The following is a 19674-nucleotide window of genomic DNA, read 5'->3' as shown; positions in this document are numbered from 1 at the left end:
GGCCTTACCCTTGGGATGTCAAGTCTAATGTTTGCCATCTTGAAGTTCTTAATAATTTGGTCTTTAAATTTGTGGTTTTTTTTTTTGAATTCTGAAGGCCCACTGGGACATTTTCAGGGGAACAGGGGTTTTGACTCAGGCATGGTGCTGCCTCTCTTCTCAATCCACCTCCCTAGGATTGGGTTTTCTGTTGCCTGCTTCCTCCCTGGCACCCCAGATCCCAGCCTGGCTTCCCCTTCCTTACCCCTGCCCTGCAGCTGCTGCCACCCTCCACCCAAGGTGGAAATTTGATCACATAGCTGTGGACGTCTGTGTTCTTCCATTGTACAGCCACTGCCAATGTTTGATTTGAGCCCATGTATGGAAAGGTTTCCAGTCAGGCATACACACTACATACAGTTTCTTGGGCGAGGCAAGGTGGCAGCCATCCAGGACCTTGGCTGGCAGGACCACTGCACAGTCTCAGGTGTCTCAGCATGGGTCTCTCACCCGCTCCCCTAACCAGGGTACTGAACACATCCTGATACGTAGGAGGTTTCACTGTCCTAGGGGTCATCTGCCTCTGCTGGGTTGAAGTGGTAGGCCCATGGGAAGGAGAGATTGACTTGCCTACATTCATTCAAGTGGGGCCCTGCATTCACATTTTGCACTGGGCCTCACAGGTTATGTAGCAGGTCCTAAATGTTAGGCAAACAATATAGCTAAGGCTGAAGTCAGCACAGATATTTCGTAATGTGACTAAGGTTGGTCCTCATCCTAAATACACATCTGGACACCCAAGGCTTCTCTGAGCACAGGGCCCTGATATCTGTCACTGTACTCGATATCGTCACCGGGAAGTCCCAAATACCTCAAATTCAAAATGGCCTCCTTAGCACTCAGGAATGCTTTCACTCCATTCTGCCCCGACTCCCAGTCTGATTCTTTTCAACGAATGCCAGGATTATTACTTCATTCCATTTTACAATCTGAAAACTCAGAGTCATACTTGGAACTTCCATCTCTGTCACCTGCGTATGTGATGTACATCAATTATGCCTCACTGGGGTTTAGTTTCAAAATATCTCTTGAATCCAGCCCTTTCTTTTTGTCCTTAACTATCATCGTCTCATGCAAGTTCCCACATTTGCCTGATCTAACTACATGCACTCCCTCTTATTCTCTGCAACTGGAATGATATTGTTGCAAAGCAAATCTGAGCACATCACCGTCCTTATATTAAACTCTTAATGGTTTCTGATTTCTCTTAGGAAAAAAAGAGCAAATTGTTAACTTGGCCTACAAGACCCTGTGTGATCTATGCCCTGTGTGATCTGTCTCCTGCCTACCCCTTCAGCCTTGGCACACATTGTGTCCCCTGTTACTGCCCACGCTTTGGTCACACACTGCCTTTCCTCACTCATCTGAATTTGAATGTGCTCACGCTGGCCTTGTCACTCATCTTCCCAACCTTCTAATTAACCCCAGCTTTTCTTCAGCTTGCAGTTTACTTCATGCTTCTGTGGAAGAACCTGCTCTGATTTTTCCATTGCAGATATATTAGTACCATGTCTTGGTACTAATACATTCAAAATTTTTGTTTATGTATATGATTCTTTGATTAATACTTGCCTCCACTAACTAGACTATGGCCAGGTATGTGGTATCTCCAGGGATTTAATCATACATAGTAGATCCTCAATAAGTATTAATTTAGTGAATGAATGAATGGATGTGCATTTACCATACGCGTTTCTTCCTTAAATCCTATGGGGCAAGTGATATACACAGTTTGCGCAATCTAGTATGTGGCATGACTAAAAATCATAGATTACGACTGCAGCTTTTGGGGAATCATTTAATCTCTGTGAATCTTGGAGGTTCTTAATCTGTAAATATGTTGTATAAAAGCTTGCCAAAGCTATTTGGCATTTAATAGGGTATTCTGTTAAAGAAACATCACTTTGTTTTGGCTTTCTATTCTCACATCCTTCATGTGTGAGTGTTTGTGTGTGTGTTGTAGTGGTATATTACACTGGGGGTTTATTTTGATTTTATAAATAAGTAGGTCATTTTTCAATTGCTATTTTTCTTTACTTGTGAGGTGCTTTACATGTCCATGCCTCAGGATATTTTCTTTTAGGCTGCAACATGTTCACCAGGTATGGATGGAGAAGGGGTACCTGTGATTGTGTGTGTGTGTGTGTGTGTGTGTGTGTGTGTGTTGTATGTGAATATATATGAGTTTAATATTTTATTATATTTCTGTTTGTCACTCCTGTTTTGATAGGATCAAATTCTTTCCTAAAAAGCATTCTGGTTTCTGCACTGACTCAATACTTCCAGTTAGTAACCTGCCACCCCAAAAATAGCTCTGGGCAACCCATCCCACATGTTATAACTGCATTAGGCTTTCAGGCTTCACCACTACCCAGTCTCTTCATACGACTCCGAGTTCTGGAACAGCCAGGCTGTTGGCCTTGTCTCCATTTCTATTCTCTTGACTTTCTGATCAAATTCAGTTGTTCAGTTTATTAGTATGGCTTCTTCACAAGATTGCAAGTATTTTGAAGGTAGGAACAGTTTCTCTTTACAAGCATATTGCCTGCCCTAGTCCATAGGTTCTCACATTTTTGCTGGATGAATGATTGAGTTAAACCATGTCAATACCTAGGTTATGATCATTTAGGACTTCCCACCTCTTTAGGTTAGTATTGCACTATCTGACCTAGCATAACCCATGAACTTCAGAGAGAAGATCCAGCCTGCTGTATGTCTACTTCTCTCTCCACTACACGTGAACCAGACTTTAGGACATTTGCAAAATAAAGCATGTCAAGAACTTGGCAGGGATTAGGACCCTTTTACACTTTCCCAATGGTGTTCAGAAATGGAATTTGGAGTTTTAGAATCCAGCAACTCAAGTAGAAGCCTCACCAATAAATAGCATCTATAATGTCTACGTGTTTGAACTTGTCAGTTAGCTCTAATTCTTTACCAATAATAAGGGCTTCATACTAATAATGATTTTCCATGTTGGTTGTTAGAATCAAGTGAAATATTGTAAATGAAACTGCTTTAAAAGGAATAAAACAGCTTTTTATGCTAATTATTTATTTTCAATTACTGATTTATGAGCTTTTCTATTTCGAAAGACTAGACTGCAAATGTGATGTTTTGCAATATGATTGCATATTTTGCAATATGATTAACAATATGATTAACTTCTATTCTAAGAGGTAATTACTTACTAATAATTCTATAGATGCAATTCTATAGGAGGTTACCAAGAATTCTGAGTTTATTATTTTAAAACTGAATTTAAAATATAGATATATATTAAATATACAATGATACTGATGATAGCAAATTCTATGTGTTTGTCATGTTAAAATTTTAGAGATAACACTGCCTAATTTGGTACTCAAACCATGACTTTGAGGTACAATCCCATTTTATAGTTAAAAATATGAATATTTAATTAAAATGCATTGAAAATTTCAGTTTTCTCTTTCTTCCTCTCTCCTTTTCTCCCTCCCTCCCTTCCCTCTCTCTCCTTCCCTCCATCCTTCCCTCCCTTTTTTCCCACCCTTCCTCCCTTCCTTTTCTTTTGTTTCTTTCTTGTGTCAACAAAACCAGCCAAGCACTTCAGATGGCATTACTCATTGCATACAATCAAGAGACAAGATAACTCTTTCAGGTTTTATGGGGGGAAAAAGTTATCCAAATGTTGATAATGTTTTCATAAAGATATTTTATTTATTTAAAGTGATTATCCCTTCTAATTGAATTTCAGGAAAACATGCTACTTTTTTTTGTTTTTGTTTTTTGGTCAATGGAGTTAAAATGCGTACAACTATGCTTTTATTTGTTTGTTTAGTTTTGTTTTGTTTCTTATTTCAAAAAAAATCAATTGATAAATGCAAAGGAAAGTTTTGAAAAAAACAACAACACTTTTTCCTGCATTTAAAGAGAATACTTTGCACAAAGAATATGCTTCAATGACAGAAGCTTCCCTTGTTTCTCATATCACTGTCTATTTTTTTCTCTCTAGGACGGAAAAAAAAAAGGTCATCAGAAAATGTGATTGCTTTAGTGGTTTTGAGAAAAGAGCCTTCTCACCATGAAAATTTTGACAATCTCTGTGAAATCAAGGCATAATTAATAGTAACTGAAAGCTATTGATGTTTACAGGGTCTAATATATTAGAATAATAGACTTGGCCATGGCAGTTTCTTCTAAATAATTGTTAGCGTATTGGGTAGCATAGATAACAAGCAAATCAACTGTGTAATTATGAGACTTGAAGTTTCTGTGCAGGATCTAGACACAAAATTACTTGTGTTAAAGGACTCTGATTACTTAATTCTCCTTCCCAACCTTATTATAATAATTAAAGTAATTTTAGCCTAAACTATAATTATATTTTTAAAGATTTTAACATACTAGTACATATTCTCATAAGATTATGAATATTGAAAAAAGTAGTTAGAATTAAGCTTTACAATGCATTTTGAAGTTCAGTGAGGGTATATTTTTTGAATCGTTTCTGCAGCCTCTTGGTTATTTGGTCCTAAACTTGGATCTCTGAAGGTCGCTAGGCATGTTTTGAATAAAGCTCAAAACACACACTCTATACTGTGTTTCCCCGAAAATAAGACCTAGCCAGACCATCAGCTCTAATGCACCTTTTGGAGCAAAAATTAATGTAAGACCTGGTATTATATTATATTATATTATATTATATTATATTATATTATATTATAATTATAATTATAAGACCCGGTCTTATTTTACTATAAGACCGCGTCTTAATATTTTTTTTTGCTTTAGAAGACGCATTAGAATTTTTTGCTCTAAAAGACATACTAGAGCTTATGGTCTAGCTAGGTCTTATTTTTGGGGGAACACGGTACTTTGCCTCCTTTTCGATGCAAACAGAAAAGGAACAAAAATGTGAGTGGATTCCATGTGCCTGTTCTTTTGCTAAGGATTTGTGTATATGTTTCTCATTTTGTTCCTCAATAACCATGTGAGGGGTACAAAAAGGTTAAGATGCATTGAGAAAATACTATTTGCTAGGATTCATAAAACAATTATCCTATTTAATTACTTCAATAATCGTAATAGATTGTAATATCCCAATTTTATGCATGAAGAAACAGAGTCTCAGAAGTTTAGTGACTTGTGCCAAGTTCCACAAGTTGAAACTGACAAGTTCAGTGTTAGAACTTAGGTCTTCTGATTCAGTCTCAGGCTTCTCCCTTCATATTGCAGTTGTTAGGCTGGCAAGGGTTGCTCCAGAATGAATGCATGCTTGGACTCCGTTTTGAAACTCCTTTAATTTTTCCAGCTGATTTTTGACACTGACACAGACACAGGTCATGATCAATAAAATTCTGCATTGAGGTGTTAAATACGGGGAAAAGACTTGGAAGGAAACTGATACCCGGACTGGGACAGCAACACACAAAACAAATGTGTTGAAAATTACCCTGTATTTTTCTAGATGGCTGAGATCTCAGCAGGAGAACATGAAGTAGTTACCAGATTTTCTTCCTATTGTGAAATCAAGGCTCTGATGGGTAGAGAAAACCGTATGTTCCAAAAGAGTCTGGCAAGTCAAGTGATACCTCTGGGATGTCTACCATGTGTCCTTAATAAGAAAAGGGCATGGCATCTTCATTAATAAAAGTAATTCTAGCTGCATAAACAGAAAATCTTTAAATTGTCAGAGGCTTAACAGCAATATGTTTATTTATTTTTTTTTATTTAGCAAAGTCTCATGCATCATTCCTACTCCGGTGGCACTCAGGGATCTGGGTGTCTCCATGCTCCCACTCTCTTTTCCCCAGACAGGGGAAAAGATTATAGCAAAGACAAATTTTCTTCTTAACCACTTTGGCCAGAAGTGATGCCCTCACTTCAAGTCATATCCCATTAGCTAGAACAAATCACATGGCCCCACTTAGATCTAGAATGTGTCTGGAAATGTAGCCCTTGATTGAGAAGCCACTTCTCTGCAGTAACTGCACCTGGGAGGGACTAAGAATTATTAGATGTTGGCTAGCCTCTACCAAAGTATCGGCTTACTCTTATGATGGATATTAATGTATATGGAGTAACTAAAGAGCAATACAAAGCAAATAGTCCAATGCTGTAGCTAAGAAATGGATGAGGTGAAGGTGTGGAAGAATAACAGGTTAAAGTGCAATCATGAGCTATGTTGCTGGAGTTCAGGGTGTTATTCGTAGAAGGTGAGGATATTTGAACTTTGCTTGGATCAAGAAAAAGATTAAAATGAGTAGGAGTACAGGATTAGGGAGGAAACAGACATTTACAAAGCATTTATGGTAATCAAGAGTTACCTGTCAAACACTTTGTATATGGCATCTCACTTAACCACTAAAACCATCATGCAAGGTTGTAGTACTCAAGTCTTTTTCTTTTCTTTTCTTTTTTTTTTTTTTTTTTGGAGGAAAAGACTAAAAAGCTAAGAGAGATTTAGCTTGTCCAACATTCGTAGCTAATGAATGGCAAAGTGTAGGGGGAAAATGCATTCCTCCTGAGTGTTCTGTACTCTCAATATTATACTGCAACACTACTTTTGACAACAGATCTATGGGTTTTCCATATATCAAGCAATTCTGCAACACCAGCTGGGTGTCTTATAGTTTCACTCCATTCTGACACTGTCTACCAGGAGATAGCATCAGATACCACAGGTTAAGGGCTCAGTCTCACAAGAATGCACCTCCCCACGCCCACTTCAGATGCCAATTGCAAGTCCAGGTTGTTACTTATGCCTCTGACCTACTGATGGAAGATCAGAGGGTCCCATAACACCCTCCTTGGGTTTAATTAATTTTTTAGAGCAGGTCAGAGAACTCAGAAAAACAGGTTGGTTTCTGGAGTACCAATTTATTATAAATGGATACATTTCAAGAATAGCCAGATGGAAGACTTGCATAGATGGGGTTGGAACTTTCATGCCCTCTCTGTGCGTACTACCCTCCCCATGTCTCTGTGTGTTCACCAACCAGGAAGCTCTCTGAACCCATCCTTTTGGGTTTTCATGGAGGCTTCATTACATAGGCATACTTGATGAAATCATTTACATTGGTAATTGAACTCAATTTTCAAACCTCTAATCACATGGTTGGTTCCCCTGGAAACCAGCCCTCATCCTTAGATACTTTCCAAAAGTCATACCATTAACATAAACTCACATGTGGTTAAAAGAGTTTGTTATAAATATCAAAAGACACTTTATGGATCTTATCATTTAGGAAATTCCAAGGGTTTTAGGAGCTGTGTGCCAGAAACAGGACAAAACTGAGTATATATTTTTATTATAATTCACAATATCTCACAAAGCTATATCTCCAGCCAAATTCTGTGTAATTCCAAATCTTATATACTATGAACAAACAGAGATAAAATGAAATCTCTTGAAAGGTTCTGTTCCAGATACAATTGCCCTTGATTAACTTTTCAGTCCTGTTTTTTAAGCTTCTTACAAACTTTAGCTAAGATGGGAGAGGATTAAGGAGGGGAACTCAGGAGAAGATCAACTTAGACAATATATCACACCAAAGTAAATTCCCTCTGATAATGGCTTACAATAGAGATGGTGGTGGAGAAGCACTTAGGAAGAGGGAAAGTCCTTGCAGGTATTTAGTGCCTATTATACACCAGAAACTCTGGCAGGCACTGACTAGATTATATTCTTTAAACCTTATGTAATTCTCTGTTAATGCTATTAATATGTTCTGTTATATATATAGAACAGACAGACCTAGAGGTTAGACAGCTCCTAATATTATATACCCAGGGAGTGTCTGAGACTGAATTTGATTTCATATTTGTATGATTTGAACTTTCAGTTCTAACATGATGCTATAGTGTAAAGAAGAGGCAGAGATTCACAACAGGAGTGTCTGACTATGGAATCTTCATATGACCAGAGAGAACATGGGGACAACAAGGAAAAGAGAGAGAGGACATATTATGTTTTTTTTTTGTTTGTTTTTTTTCTTCTTTGATTTTAGTTCCTTTTCAACTCTGTTGAAGGACATAGATGACAAAGATGATATTTGCTAAGGAAAAAATAGAAATGGTGTGGCTAAAATGTTCAAATTCCAAAAATAATTTCACAGGCTACAATTTGAGATAAATTCCTAACTAAAATATATTCTATAGGCATAAAAGCAAAGCAAAGTTAAGTACTTTGGTTAAAACAAAACCCAACAAAAATGCTAGTGAACAAATTAGAGAAAAAATAGTTGGGTAAGGCCTGTTGAGGCCTGGATTAATAGCAATGAAACATCATTTCTTTGAGCCAGAGGACTTTTCTCTCTTAGTATTTGCCACTATATTCATGAGATCACAAGAACCCTCCCTGGGAAAGGCAAACATTATCAATAACTAAATAGTTGTTCTAAATTATTTTTAAAAAGCGTCTTGTGCACTAATTTCAATATTTGTAAGAATTTCACTTAACAGTAGTAATTGTATTAAAGGAGACTAAAAAGGAGAGAAAGAAAATTGATAACAGAACAGAAATAAGTTTGCAATTTAGGTGCAAAATTCACTTACAGTTTTCATCTGAATTCTTGTGTATTTGAACAAGTTTGAAACAACAGTATTGGTGTCATGCTATGTCAGTCAGACTAGAGATTTGTTCTAGCTTCTATATTGTTCCTCCTAAGTGGTGCACTGGGTAGAATTTCTGGGTGAAGCAAAGGTATCTTTTGCATCTCCTTCCATTGTATGGAGGATTTAGAAAATCCTCCATGAAATATGGAGACCTGTCTTGGTAAATTTGAGTTAAATACATCACTAAAGGTTATCTAAAGTTTTTTTTACCCATTTGAATCATATAGATACTCTCTACCTTGAGTTAGGATTACCAAATTTAGCAAAATACAGGGTGCCTGGTTAAATCTGAATGCAATATTTGGGACATTCTTATACTAAAGAATTATTTTTTGTTATTGGACATTCAAATATGGCTGAGTATCTTACTTATATTGAATCTGGTACCCTATACGAGAACAATACTTCATAATGGGGAGGGCATCGGCAATTATTGATACAGGATAGTTAGCATGTCCCTAGATAGACAAGGAGGTCCCTGGTAAAATAAAGAAAAGACAGCCTTATCCTAAAACTTCAGGTTTTGAAATCACTCTTTCGCTCCAGGACATAATGTAACAAGGCCTTAAGGTTAATCATAAAATTCCTTTTGGCCTGACAAATAGAGCAGATCTGATAGATAAGAGTGGGTTACTTTGCTAATTCCTTTAGGATGGGCAAGCAGAGCAAACCTGGTAGACGAATTTCATTAGAAGGCACCGGTTCCCTTCTTCAAACAGTTCCCTTCCTCAAACTGGCAAGGGAAGGTATAAAAGTAAGAGCTTTTGCCTCAGTCATAGGGCACCCCCATTCGGGACCCCCTTCCCACTCAGGAGCTCTGACTCTTTGCTTTCAATAAACTCTCCTCTTTTAAAAACTCTGCCTCTCCTGGGTTCGTGTTTCCATTCTTCAGTCTCACAAGACACAATCCTGGCCTACACCCAGAAACTGCCGACAGATCCAACATCATCTACATCATTTGGGGAATCACAGGAAAATATTCCTCCATCATTATTACTTGTTGACTTGAAAATATTTAACTGTATTTTATATACTTTAACTGTGAAATATACTTTAACTGTTCCAGTATTGTTCTAGGTGTCATACATAAGAAATGGATTTTAAATTGTCTTTCCCTTAGGGATTTCAGAATCTAGAAGTAGGTAACAAACATGTAAACCAAAACATAATATCACAGCTACTAAAAGGGAAATCTGAATGGAGTAGGGTAAAGGTAACCAAGGATGGAGAGTTGTGGGGTCTGTCCCTGCAGGATATGAGGAGGATCCAGGGGAAGTTTTAAAACAGAGACAAATTGAATGTTTAAGTTGAATGTTGAAAGATAAATTGGCCTTTGCTGGGAAGAAAAGTTCTACCATAATAATTATTGGATATGATTTTTCTGTCAACACCTACATTATGCTACAAGTCTGCAAAGTATAGCTGCAAATAAAAAGCTTAATATTGCAAGCCAGGGCTCCTTTATTTTTAACCATAACAAATGCATAGTTTAAAAGCTGTATTATTTCTATAGCAAAAGTAAGGAATTAGTTAAATGCTTAGGACTCCAAGCAGAATCCAGATAGTATCTTTAGAATGAAAAGCCACTTACTGAGTGAATCAATAATATATTAATTATCATTTTGAAACAGCTTGCTGTTGTCTATTTATTGGTCGTCTCATAAAGTATTTCGTTTAAATTTATTGAGATGGATTCTTCTTGTAACATGTAACAACCTATTAAAAACATTGCCAGTGAACAAAATAATGACCCAAAAGCATGGCTCCCAGCTGAGACAGAGGCTTGATTGGTTAATTGTCTGTAGCAGTGGCTATGACAAGATGCCTTTATTTAAAGCTCTTACAACCCCATGCAGAAGCACAAAGAAAACTCATTTGCATATTATTGGTTTTGTATTGAAAAATAGACTATCTCCTGAATTGAAAAGAAAGATAGTGTAGTGATGTTAGTAGCTGATCAAAGGATCTTACAAAGAAACTGAAAAGAGGTGGAAAAGGTGAAACCAACAATTTTGAAGAACCTACTATGTGTTGTGTTCTTTATATATATCATCTTAACCCAAATACAGCACAATAGGTGGAATATAATAGTATATATCTCTATATTTAATAGTTGAGGTAATAGGTCCTGAGATGTTAAGCAAATCCTTTTTTAAGAAAAAGAATTCATAGCTAAGTAGCAGAGCTGAGATGTGAAGTTTTATTTGACAAGTCCAATTGTTTTCGCGTCATAATCATCATCAACACCGTCATCATCATGTAGAGATTTGAATTTATTGGAAAATGAAACAGATTGCACCCCAAAATTGATAAGTTAGAGTCTTTTGCCCCTAAAATTTCCAAAGTTAAGCCTGATAGCCCATAGGTAAAAAAGCAGATTTCTATATTGAAAACAAGTTTGGACTGAAAAACCATTCCGATCTTTTTAATTCTATCCTTTTTCATCCTATTGCATGTGGCTTACTCTCTGTCCACCTGAAACACTTCCTGAAACACTTTCAAGAGTTTTTATCCTTTAGGGTATTGTTTCTTAGAATTCCTTCTTGTGTTGTGAACTATGTACTTTTGCCTCAAGAACCAATCACCAGTTTTTTTACTCGTCCTTTTAGCTCTCTACCCAGGTAGATTCAGTGGTACTTTTTCCTTTAATCCCACTGTGTTTTGAACATATTTCTATTATATTTCTTACTGTAATTTATTAGAGATGGTACATATTTTTTCACAAGTAAATTAAAAGCACCAGGCTCCTTGTGAATCAATAGGAGATTGTTAAAAAAAAATCATTAGTCAAAGATAAGAGGAAAGAGTTCATGGCCTATTTGGGGGGAGATAGTATTCCAAGATTGCTTCATAGAATCCAAGGACAGAAGCATCCTCATCCCCCAGAGTTACTGTCACCATTAACTTTTCTAGAATATATTCCCTATTATTAACTGACATTACTTAGACTTGTCTTCTTTATTCCTAATTCTGAAATTTTGTTTATGCTCTTCCACTTCTCTAGAATAATCTACATTAGAGATGGCAAATAAGTTTCATATAGAATACTGAAATGGTTGATTCTAGCTATGTGAGTGCTACAATAACAATAATTTTGCCTCTGTAAATGCCAAAGAATACCATGATGTATCAAAAAAAAAAAAGCCATATGGATAAAGCAGTGACAGGTTAGCAGCATATATGTCCATGTGATAATCTCCATGCTACATCTGCATTTATACTTTGAAGGATAAAGGAGTACCTTTCTTTGTTTAAGACACTGTCACCCTAATACGTCACTCACAAATCATAGCACATGAATCTTTCCTGAATTATCTTCACAGTTTGTTCTTACCTATACATCTTTAGTGGTTCATCTTCCCTGGAAAGGTTTAGGGATAGAATGGAGAGCTTGCAAATAGTTCTTTTAGAGAATGTAGCGAAGGAAGCATAGCCAAAGATGCCCCACTAAATCTTGTCCTTGACTAAAAAAGACCCACATTTTGTTTTCTTCTCTGAATTGAAGTATATTTAGTCTGTATCCCACAGGATAGCAGGCACAGAGATGATTCTGTGTCTGTCTTTATTCCCAATTGACCGTGTGTTCCTAAGGAGCAAAGTGTAAAAGTGAGTTCACTGTTTGTCCTCAATCTCCATGGCATAATGCTGATCACATAATGGAAAATATGACGTTTTGTTTTGATTAATTCTAATGTTTTGATTGTTTCTTGGCCTATGCTCCCCTGGCTACATGATCCAGGGTCATAGGAAGTGACTAAGATAAATACAATTCCAGGACTCTCCGAAATCAATTCTAATTAATCTTTATCATGGTCCCATGAGAAATAATTCATTAACCCTGTTTTAGAAATGCAGAAATTTAGTTACAGAGTTTGTAGAACTTACGAGAGAATGAATAGTTAGTAAATGGTAGACTCCAAACATGAGCCCAGATTCCTATGTCTCCAAAGCCTTGGCTACCAGATGATACCAGAGATATTCTCTAAGCCTTAGGTTAACCGTGGGGTCAGGGGTTCTTTTTCTTTGCATGAGAAGGGCCTTTGATTTCTTTAGAAGTGTCTGTGGAGTCAGTCCATGAATCTGGTCTCCTTTTGATGTCTCAGACTACTTCATGCAAATTCCAGTGTAGGATACATAAACATACAGCAAAAATCATGAGCGGGGATGGGAGTAAGGAAATAACAGAAACAAGCATACATTGTGTGCTAGTCACTGTACTATAACTTTGATATATAATCTTGCAGAGTATTCTCAAAATATCCTGTGATTTTATGTTTTACTATCGCATAGTGACTTAATAAAAACCCATCAACCCATCATCTTCCCATCTCAAGTCCATTTGCCCTGCTGCACTCCCTGGTTTGGTGACTAGAAGATAGGATGTGAGTTCAAAAGAGTCTGAAGATCACATCATCTTAATTATTATAATTTTAGTATTTGAATACCGTCTACCAATGCACTGAGAAGGACCTCTAAGTTTTCTAGTTGAGGGTGATCAAAGGAGATATATTTCAATCGTTCTTAAAATTCTTCATATTGTTTGTCTGTTGCTCTCTCTGACACTTTGCTTCTGGTAATAATGAAGCCCCACATGTCCGAGAAGGATAGAGCATAAACATGGCAGTTCGTTCATTCATCTAGCAAATTCTGAGCTCTTGTGCCTGGTTATTTGCTAGGTTCTGGGCATACAAAGATACAAATGAGTTCAGCGCATGTTCTAAAAAAAAGTTTATGTTCTGATGGAGGACAGGAGAAGTCATAGGACATCAGTTTTGTGGTTAGTGCAGTGATGAACATGGGTCAAGTGTGCAGAAGAGAGCACTTCAATTAGCCTGAGAGTCGGCGCCTGACCATCGGTTGGGTCAGAAAACACCTGGGGTGGTGGTGTTAAGGGAGATAGTTCAGAGAAAGTACTAGGAAAACCATGTCTTCCTCCAGGGTTCTTGCAGTAAATAGTTTATGACCTGAAACCTAAGATTTTATTACCGTTATCTTAAAAAGCACACTTGTTCAAGTGTGCTTTGGGGAAGAAAATGGCCAAATTCTGGTCCTCAATTCAGGATGCCTCTGAGGCTATGAATCACCCCCAAATCACTCATGGTGCAGAGCCATATTTCCATTTCTTTGCTTGACATTTTACTTCCAAAGGGAAGAACGAACTAGTTTTTTCTCATCTTCTTGAAAATATGAAACATGTCAGCCAATTATTTCCCTCAGCCCTTCATCTATGCAAAAGGCAAGACTAGCCCACAAATTCTCCCAGAGGAATACCAGTATGTGCTCTGTATTTCATCTACTTTTTGTTTAATGTCCTCGTAGAAGGGTAAAGTAATGCTCAATTGTCATAGAAACACATTAAATTCAAGTCTAATTTATTCTTACACAAACTGTTCACCATCTTTAAAATTGTTTCCTTTTTATCTTCGTTTTTCTTCTTTTTTTACTTTTGATTTTTATTTTATTTTTCTTTTTTATTAATCATGAATCCAGTGAGTTTTCTGTAGTGCTTAGGATAAATTGCTACCACGGAGCAAAAAAGATTCTTTAAAAAATACTTATGCCAGGAACTACACTGTTACTTTATTATTGAATCCTCACAAATACTCTCAGAGGAGAGTTTTATTTTCCTTTTCCAGATGTCAAAATTAAAAATCATAAAGGTGGAGTAACTTACCAAGAATACGTGCCTGTAACAGACAGAATGATAGGGCTCAGGTCTATAAGACTCTGAAGCCCATATTTTTCTTCACTTTCTTGCTTTTTAGTGGACCTTAAAAATGTTCAGCAGTTAAATAACTGTGGAAACCCTAGGTAGATTCTTGTCTCCCTCTGGTCTTCAAAATACAAATTCGTACATGTTATGTTTTATCATTTGCAAAACTCTTTTCATAGCCGTTGCCTTATTGAAATCTCCCTAAAATATTATGAGTTAGGTGCTGTTCTAAGCCCACTTTTTATAGATGAAGAAACAGAGGCCCAGATGAAAATGAATTATTTCCTCAAAATATTAAACTCAGTGAGTGCAAAGCTAGAACTCGAAAGGAAATTAAGGCTACAAAGTCCATGTCCATCTATGTCACTGTGGTGGATCACGTGAGGCCAGATTCATCGGGGTTTAGTAAGGCTGAAGTACTCAGAAACTGTTAAATCAGGCTTTCAGTTACGAGGGGAAACACTGGGAAAGCTGTAGTAGCAACAAGAATTAGGTAGGGCTTAAGTGGTCCTTCTCTCTCTCTCTCTCTCTCTCTCTCTCTCTCTCTCTCTCTCTCTCTCTCTCTCTCTCTCTCTCTCTCTCTCTCTCCCTCCCTCTCTCCCCCTCCCTCCACCTCCTCCTCTCCCTCCTCCTCTCCCTCTCTCTGGAAGGGTTTAGTAACCAAAGAGTGCCCAAGGCATCTCAGAGCACTAAGATTCTTAATCTCAAAAACTAACCACAGATTTAGGGGGTGAAGTCTGTACAGAGACTTATTTTGCAAATTGAATAATACTTCTAAAATCCCAAATCCATAATTTGTAAATAAAACTATGCTTGTATAACATGAATAATCACTAATTTATCTATGTGCGGATTATAAAGTTTACGATAAGAATAGACTCTAATAGACTAATTTAATTAAATACCAATTAGTTAATATTACAAGCTGGACTTTTTCATCTTCAGAGACTTGTGGATGTATGAAGAGAGGAAATAAATACATTTAGGAAACAGGTGAAATGAAATCTTCCACATTTGCTATGATCATAAGTGAAATTAATAATTTATTTTATTTGAATGAATGCCACCAATTTTCATGAGGAAAGGTGGCAAAACATTTAAATTTCACTCCTGCTAACATTTATCAAGCACCATTATATTAATAACAGTGTGCCTCACTGTAATTTCAAAAATAAATGCCTAAAAATGCATTCCCCTCTTGCTTTAAGCAGCACAAAATATAGTGAGAGATTAAAAAGGCTTCTGAACACATACATTATATAATTGTATAACATTACAGATGCTTTTTAGAGGTATCAATATCTACCTTTCAGTATCTAAATCCAGTTTAGAAATGCTCTTATGGCTGAAATGTCAGAGGGTCCTAGACGAGTGACATTGCATTATCAAATAGGTCTGGGTTCCAACAGTAAGTCAGTAAATGAATTACTTTCCTAAGATTCAGTTTTCTCTTTGTAAAGTAGATAGTCACAGTGAGCTGGGAAGTTTATGACATGGATTTGGACTGTTGAATGAAATCAACTCTAGTACTTTATGGGCCATCACACTATAACATCGTCATTTGCCACTGCTAACTCACTTTTGTTTTTGATGCTGTTGTTTTGTTGTTGCTGTTGTTTTTATTCCTGTTATTATTCCTGACCAAGGATACATTTGCAGAAAGTACTCAAAGTAATACTTTGTAGTCTCATGGGTTTGGGGTGTGGTGCTGTATTCCAAGCAATTACTGGAACCAAGCATCACTTCAGTGATGGGAGAAGGACATGATTTTCATTTTTATATGTATCTATTTATTAAATATTTATTAACCAGGAACTAGATATCATATATCCTATAGTGAGTAAAAGAGATCAATTTTCTACCCTTAAGGAATTTATAATCTAGTTGGAGAGAATAAAATTAATCAGATAATCCCACAAACACGTGTCAAATTGAAAATATGCTAAGTGCTAACAAGGAGAGGCGCATGGTACATGAGAGCTCATAGGGGATTTTGTGCTCAGGAAAACCAGAACACTAGAGGCTACGCAGAGAGTGAAATCCATCGTGGAGTAATGCCACGCATCTGCTTCTGAGTGCCACCAACTATGCCATCACCATGCAACTTGCTTAGGCTTCCCTAAGCAAATTCATGAATCTGGATTCATCTTACAGTTAAAATGCATCTCAGGAAAATGCTATACTGTATTTTGTGAAAATTTTAACAAAGAACTTGATAATTAGAGCCATGTAAATATGGCTACAGATGTGTTATTTTGCAACTATGACACTTCATAGTGAAGTCGTCCACAGGTTAGCTTAAGAAGAAGTGCACTAAATTGATGTTAGCTATTCATGAAAAATTTATATGAAACATGATGGAATTGGCCTATACAGATGTTCATGTCTTGTTGTTTTCTTGTTCACATTTGAAACAAGTCATCTTCTACATCTAACCTTGTAGTGAATGATCACAGAATCTCTCAGCCAACAATTATTAAGCAACTACTATGGGACAGACATTAAAAAAAATTCCAGAGGAACTTAGACAAATAACAAATGTATAGGCAAAATGATCTTCAAGGAACTCCCACTCAATTACAGACAGACATGCAAGTAAGTAACTACAAGGCAAAATATTTTAACAGTAAGTACAAGGTACAGTGATAGCAAAAATAAAACTGATGATCAAATTTCCCTGGGGTAAGAGGAAAGGGTGGAAAAAAATAAAAAGAAAAGAAGACACTATTTCTGGGTGTCTTATTCTATGAAGAATAAATAGGCATTTGCCTAATATGCAAATGTAGACACATATATTCTAGAAAGAAAATACACTTTCTTTCAGTCCAGTAAAAGGCACTGGAGTGCAAAAGATCATGTCTTATCTGGGGAAATATAAAAGTTTGTAATTACTGAAGCAAAAAGTGTTAGGGTAGAAGTAACAAGAATTAAGTTTGAGGAAAGGCAAGACAATAAGCTTCGATGATAATACAGAGAGGAGCAGAAGCAAATTATAATGTGTGTGTGTATACATATATATGTGTATATATATATGTGTATATATATAGTGAATATGTAGGTACACATATATGTAGGTACACATTTTAAATAATATATTTTTATATTTTGTATTTCATATACATAAGTGTATATGTCTCCATAGTTACTAAAAATTATCATAAATATCATTAATTAAGTTGGAAGCAAAGAAAGGATTTGTGGGCTTAGTTTTCCACTGTTCTCTGTATTATTATTTTTAGGAAAGTAAATGAGTTGTAGACAAAGACATAAGTTTTGGTAATGGCAATAGAATAATGTGGACTGTGTGCTTGTTTAAGTGGAAGACCTGAGAAATACAGTTTTATATATATATATATATATATATATATATATATATATATATATATATATATATATATATGGTTTAAAAATGTGCTTCAAGCTCCTCCTCTCCTTTGAAAGAGAATTGAGAGAACTCTGAGTTGCAGTTCTGGAGGTCAGAGGGTACCTCTGTTCTCCAGACAGTTTTGAGGAGATGTATGCTCTCATGGAGTCACCGGAGGCCCCTAATGTTAGAGCTTGCAGAAGAAAGCAGAGCACTGGGGTTAAGAACAAGGTTCTGGCATCAGACAGACTTACGTAGTTTTATAGAGTAGTTCCAAAGATGGGTTTTAGATTTCTTGCTTGGATTCAGAATTCACTTCCTCAACCCTGATGGATGAAGTTAAAGGAGTTGAAGTAGAGCAGACAAGTTTCATTTGAAAATATTTGAGCATTTTTTAAACAATTTTTTTTTTTTTTTTTTTTTTTTTTTAGTGGAAAGGGGTGGCTCTGGAGTGGACTGACAACCATATTATTCTTCTCACCTTCAGACATTTCCCCATTCATTTCCTTGGCGAGTGTGCCCAACATGGCTTCTCTTCCTTGCTAGTCTCTTATGCTGGTTTACCTGGAACTCCTTTATTTTGTCATTAGCAATTTTAGTGATACCAGTGGAGGAAAAGGGAGACACATCTGTGTTCTGTAATCATACAGCTTCTGTTGTACAAAGTTTTAGCACTGTCAAAGCTCAATGACTAATGGTGCCATCTAGATGCCCTGGAATAGATCCTCAATAGAAATGAGCCCTGGGGAAATTAGATGAGAAAATTGGAATCATAAGAGGCTGGAGTGGAAGTGATCACATCAATTTCTAGTTATTTAACATATCATATATGCTAGGAACTTAACCTGTAGGATGGCTGATTTACCTGACAACCAAGCACAGTTGGCATTAACTACTTGTAGTAGAGGGACCAAGATACAGATGTCAAGGTCAACACAGGGTACAAAATTACATAGCTATGCAATAGTAGAACCTAGATAAGAACTATAACCTGTTTTAATTTCAACAATGACCATACCAATATTAACAATAAGTAAAATAAAATAGTTATTGTACATTTTCTTTTAATTTAGACCCTCTAATAGCCTTCTAGATGAATCATCTCTTGCAAAAATCAGTTTAAGGTATATATTATCATCATCATTATCATTTTACTGAGGCCCTGAAAGCTTACCTTGCATAACCAACTTCCCAGAAATAATGCATAACTGAGATCACATTAAAATCCGTGCAATCTGATTCCACAACTCTCACCCTGAACAAAGAAACCATACGCTTTCCTCAAGGTAGACAGAATGCAAACCTTTATGTTGTACTGAAAATAAACACTGTGATAGTTAAATTCTCTCCATATTCCATTTTTGTATCTAAAGATCCTATAAAGGGTGGTGGCAAGAGCTGAAGATTCTTGCCCAGATTCAAAATAATTGTTAACTGACAAACCCACAACTAGAAACCAAGTGCTCTGACACTCAACCTGGAATTATTTATCTGGTTCCAAATCACTGGTACAGAAGAAAAGCAGAAAATATTCAGTGCATAGAATTCATTCTATTTAATTTTTTTCAAGCTTGTAGAACTGTGATTTCTCTTATTTGAATATAGCTCAAAGAGACAACAGAATACAAATAACTTCAAAATACTTCACTGCTCTGTACATAAATTTCATTGTTTTCTCACCTTCTATTCTGTATTTCATATATACTTGGAGAATAATTGCAGGTTGAACTTAGACAATTTCTCTTTTTTTCCTCTCTCTCTCTCTCTCTCTCTCTCTCATTACATCAAAAATGCCTATTTTTAAAAAATGTGTAACAACTTTTCCTACCTGTTTGGGCCTGTAAAGCTAGTAGGGTGAGGATGATTTAATCATCACGTTAGTGTGATGATGACTTAGTGACTTAGGCAGCCTTCAATTTGTACCAAGTAGGCCACTCAAAGTCTATTCAAACTGGACGAA

This window comes from Rhinolophus ferrumequinum, chromosome 11, assembly GCF_004115265.2.
Source record: "Rhinolophus ferrumequinum isolate MPI-CBG mRhiFer1 chromosome 11, mRhiFer1_v1.p, whole genome shotgun sequence".
In the NCBI taxonomy this organism is placed as follows: Eukaryota; Metazoa; Chordata; class Mammalia; order Chiroptera; family Rhinolophidae; genus Rhinolophus; species Rhinolophus ferrumequinum.
The sequence above is the reverse complement of the archived record's forward strand: the minus strand, read 5'-3'. Positions refer to the sequence as shown.